The sequence below is a fragment of the Babylonia areolata genome, chromosome 18 (assembly GCF_041734735.1).
Source record: "Babylonia areolata isolate BAREFJ2019XMU chromosome 18, ASM4173473v1, whole genome shotgun sequence".
NCBI classification, from domain to species: Eukaryota; Metazoa; Mollusca; class Gastropoda; order Neogastropoda; family Buccinidae; genus Babylonia; species Babylonia areolata.
In genome coordinates this window covers 3018217-3023216 of record NC_134893.1, presented here as the reverse complement: position 1 = coordinate 3023216, position 5000 = coordinate 3018217, and the positions used below count along the sequence as shown (strand labels likewise).

At 53.1% G+C, this 5000-nt stretch overlaps 1 long non-coding RNA gene across 1 annotated transcript in view; it reads left to right on the top strand.

Moving 5' to 3' along the window:
* The window catches only part of LOC143293135 (uncharacterized), a 59056-nt gene that overhangs the window by 184 nt on the left and 53872 nt on the right, over positions 1-5000 (top strand). The window contains exon 1 of the long non-coding RNA XR_013056732.1: positions 1-461. This exon is cut by the window's left edge and continues 184 nt beyond it. This is a non-coding gene — a long non-coding RNA (uncharacterized LOC143293135). The remainder of the gene's footprint in view (positions 462-5000) is intronic.

Below are 5000 nucleotides of genomic sequence, written 5' to 3'. Positions count from 1 at the left end.
CTAACTATCTATCTATCTATCTATCTATCTATCACCATATCAGTAGAGTAGGACTGTGCGTGACAGGTGATAGCCGTTATTACATGTACAGCGAGTTTGAAAATCCGTTTCACGGCCGGTGTTGATTAATTCAACCGCGCTAGTTCCAAAGTTTATTGAGCTGGTGTTTCAAGTCTGAAATGAATGATAATCATTTGCGTGCGAGAAAATGCTAGATTATAAGCGGAGATGGTGCTTTTTTATTATCTTATATTATATATATATATAAAATTATGTTTGGAGTTCACAGTCTAGGGTGTAAAGGTGCTAGCAGGTCATTATTTATTCGTTGTGTTAGTTGTGGGCGGTAGCAAAGTCCTTTCGCCCGGTCTGCCATGGTGATGCCATTCGAACGCCGGAGGTGGGTGATTGACACTGACAACTGACTGACACGCCCTGCAGAGTTACTGAGGTGTTCAAAGGTAAGGTTGATAAGTTCGTGTCAGTTCTGCATCTGCATGTTTAATGTGTGTTTGTGTGTGTGTGTGTGTGTGTGTGTGTGTGTGTGTGTGTGTGTGTGTGTGTGTGTGTGTGTGTGTGTGTGTGTGTGTGTGACCAGGCTGTGTTTGTGTGTGTGTCAGTGTGTGTGTGTGTGTGTGTGTGCGCGCGTGTGTCACGGTGTTTCTGTGTGTGTGTGTCACGGTGTTTGTGTGTGTGTGTGTGTGTGTGTGTGTGTGTGTGTGTGTGTGTGTCGCGGTGTTTGTGTGTGTGTGTGTGTTTAGAAACCACCTGTTGTCAATCTTGCATATCGAGAGTGATGCGCTTAGGCTGCGCACGCACACACACACACACACACACACACACACACACACACACACACACACACACACACACACACACACACACAGTACTGATGTGTGAGAGACAGAGAGAGAAAAGATAAACAGACAGACAGAGACAGAGAAAGCATGCAGGAGTGATGAAATCAGTTACGCTTTAATGGAAGACTTCTATGTGTGACAAGGGAGAAGATTTTATCAACAAGATGTTGCAGGACGATATGACGATCAATGATTATGATTAGTATCTGTGATCATGACATATGATGATGATTATGATGATGATGATGATTGATGATGATGATGATGAAGAGGAGGAGGAGAAGGAGGATTGATGGTGACGTTGATGATGGTGACGACGACGACGATGACGACGACGAAGGCGATGATGATGATGGTTATGATGATGGTGATGATTTTGATGAACTGAACTTGATGTGGATGATGATGATGATGATGACGACGAATGATGATGATGATGATGATGACGATCTCCTTCTGCCATGATCATGGACACTGTTACATCCATCCTTCTGCTTCTTCTCCTCCTCCTCATCCTCCTCCTCCTTCCCCTCATCCTTCTTCTCCTTCTCCTCCTCCTTCTTCTCCTTCTTCTCCTCCTCCTCCTTCTCCTCCTTCTCCTCCTCCTTCTTCTCCTCCTCCTCCTCCTCCTCCTCCTCCTCCTCCTTCTCCTCCTTCTCCTCCTCCTGCTCCTCCTTCTCCTCCTACTCCTTGCCTTCCTCCTCCTTCTCCTCCTCCTTCTTCTCCTCCTCCTTCACTTCCTTCTCCTCCTCCTTCTTCTCCTCCTCCTTCTCCTCCTCCTCCTCTTTCTCCTCCTTCTCCTCCTTCCCCTTCTCCTTCTTCTCTTCCTCCTTCTCCTCCTCCTTCTCCTTCTTCCTCCTTCTCCTCCTCCTTCTCCTCCTCCTTCTCCTCCTTCTTCCTCCTTCTCCTCCGTCTCCTCCTTCTTCCTCCTTCTGCTTCTCCTCCTCCTTCCCCTTCTCCTTCTTCTCTTCCTCCTTCTCCTCCTCCTTCTTCCTCCTTCTCCTCCTCCTTCTCCTCCTCCTTCTCCTCCTTCTTACTCCTTCTCCTCCGTCTCCTCCTTCTTCCTCCTTCTGCTTCTCCTCCTCCTTCCCCTTCTCCCCTTCTCCTCTTCCTTCCTCCTTCTCCTCCTCCTTCTCCTCCTCCTCCTCCTTCTCCTCCTCCTTCCCCTTCTCCTCCTTCTCCTCCTCCTTCCCCTTCTCCTCATTCTCCTCCTCCTTCTCCTCCTCCTTCCCCTTCTCCTCCTCCTTCCCCTCCTTCCCCCTTCTCCTCATATTTAAATTTGTTCTTCTCCTCTTCTCCCTCTTCCTCTTCTACTCTCCTCCTCCTCCTTCTTCTCCTCCTTTTCTTCGTTTCTTTCTTCTCATTTTCTTCTTCTTCTTCTATTCATCCTTTCCCTCTTTCTCTTCGTTTTCGTCTTCTTTTTTCCCTCTTTCTCTTTTTCTTTCTCTCTCCTCCTTCTCCTTCTTCTCCTCCTCCTCCTCCTCCTTCTTCTTCCTCACTTCAAACCCCTTCTCCTTCCTATTTTTTCTCATTTACCTCCTCCTCCACCCTCTTCGCTTATTCTTCTTGTGCTCGTCCACCTCCTCCTCCACCTCTATCTTTTTCGGCCTGCCCCTTTCTACTCTCCCCCCTACCCCCAACGCTTCTTTTCTTGTGTGTGTGGTGTGTGTGTGTGTGTGTGTGTGTGTGTGTGTGTGTGTGTGTGTGTGTGTGCAACATGGACTGAAATAACAGAGCTTTTTTTTTGTCTTGAAAAACAAAACAAAAAAACACAGAAAAAAGAAATCATCACCATCAAATGTCCTACTGATGAAAGATTGACAGAAAACTGTTGTTCTTGTTGTTGTTTTTTCTTTTTGTTTTTTTTGAGGGGTGGGTTTTGTTTTTTGTTTTGTTGTAAAAGTCCTTTTTGATGTGACAATGCCCCCCATTATAATATAAGGAAAAGGGCCGAACTTCACGACACAAGTGATAGTGACGGTGACGACAACAGGGAATGCTGTGAGAAATAATCGCAGGGCTGCTGATAGGGAAGAGAGACTTTTTGTTTGCTTCTTTGTCTGTTTGCTTGTTTTCCTGGTCAGAGATGTCCTTGTTCTTGTAGCTCACACACACGCACGCACACACACACACACACACGCACGCACGCACACATACACACACACGCGCGCATACACAAACACATACTAATATCACTTCAAGTGGAAAGACGTTAAACTGAAGACAACAACAAACACATACACACACACACACTCAAGCACGCACACACACACACACACACACACACACACACACACACACACACACACACGTGTACACATGCATACAAACAGCGTAAGGGCGTGTCCACACACGCACACGCACGACTGAATTCAAATGTACACAAGCACCTGTATGAATGTCCACTCCTACACATACACAAACATAAAGAGAGAATGGGCTCAGGCATACGTACACACACACACACACACACACACACACACACACACACACACACACACACACAGAGAGAGAGAGAGAGAGAGAGAGAGAGAGAGAACGGGCGTGCCCAAAAATACAAATTTAATCGAGATCAGTCATAGTTCATCCAGTGATGACAAACTACTGGATGTGAAGATCAATCCCGCGTCAGTCGGTCCGTCCCCCCACAGCCCCCCATCCCTCCCCCACCCTCCACACCCCCAGCCCACCCTCCACACCCCCAGCCCACCCTCCACACCCCCAGCCCCCCCTCCCTACTTCCCCTTCATCTCTCCCCACCCTCCACACCCCCACCCCACCCTCCACACCCCCACCCCACCCTCCCTACTTCCCCTTCACCTCTCCCCCACCCTCCACAACCCCCACCCTCCCTACTTCCCCTTCATCTCCCCCCACTCTCCACACCCCCAGCCCACCCTCCACACCCCCACCCTCCCTACTTCCCCTTCATCTCCCCCCACCCTCCACACCCCCACCCCACCCTCCACACCCCCACCCTCCCTACTTCCCCTTCATCTCTCCCCCACCCTCCACACCCCCACCCTCCCTACTTCCCCTTCATCTCTCCCCCACCCTCCACACCCCCACCCCACCCTCCACACCCCCACCCTCCCTACTTCCCCTTCACCTCTCCCCAACCCTCCACACCCCCACCCTCCCTACTTCCCCTTCACCTCTCCCCCACCCTCCACACCCCCACCCTCCCTACTTCCCCTTCACCTCTCCCCCACCCTCCACACCCCCACCCTCCCTACTTCCCCTTCATCCCTCCCCCACCCTCCACACCCCCACCCTCCCAACTTCCCCTTCATCTCTCCCCCACCCTCCACACCCCCACCCTCCCAACTTCCCCTTCATCCCTCCCCCACCCTCCACACCCCCACCCTCCCAACTTCCCCTTCACCTCTCCCCCACCCTCCACACCCCCACCCCACCCTCCCTACTTCCCCTTCATCCCTCCCCCACCCTCCACACCCCCACCCTCCCTACTTCCCCTTCACCTCTCCCCCACCCTCCACACCCCCACCCCACCCTCCCTACTTCCCCTTCACCTCTCCCCCACCCTCCACACCCCCACCCCACCCTCCCTACTTCCCCTTCATCTCCCCCCCACCCTCCACACCCCCACCCTCCCTACTTCCCCTTCATCTCCCCCCCACCCTCCACACCCCCACCCCACCCTCCCTACTTCCCCTTCACCTCTCCCCCACCCTCCACACCCCCACCCCACCCTCCCTTCTTCCCCTTCACCTCTCCCCCACCCTCCCAACTTCCCCTTCATCTCTCCCCCACCCTCCACACCCCCACCCTCCCTACTTCCCCTTCACCTCTCCCCCACCCTCCACACCCCCACCCCACCCTCCCTACTTCCCCTTCACCTCTCCCCCACCCTCCACACCCCCACCCCACCCTCCCTACTTCCCCTTCACCTCTCCCCCACCCTCCACACCCCCACCCCACCCTCCCTACTTCCCCTTCACCTCTCCCCCACCCTCCACACCCCCAGCCCACCCTCCCTACTTCCCCTTCACCTCTCCCCCACCCTCCACACCCCCACCCTCCCAACTTCCCCTTCATCTCTCCCCCACCCTCCACACCCCCACCCTCCCTACTTCCCCTTCACCTCTCCCCCACCCTCCACACCCCCAGCCCCCCCTC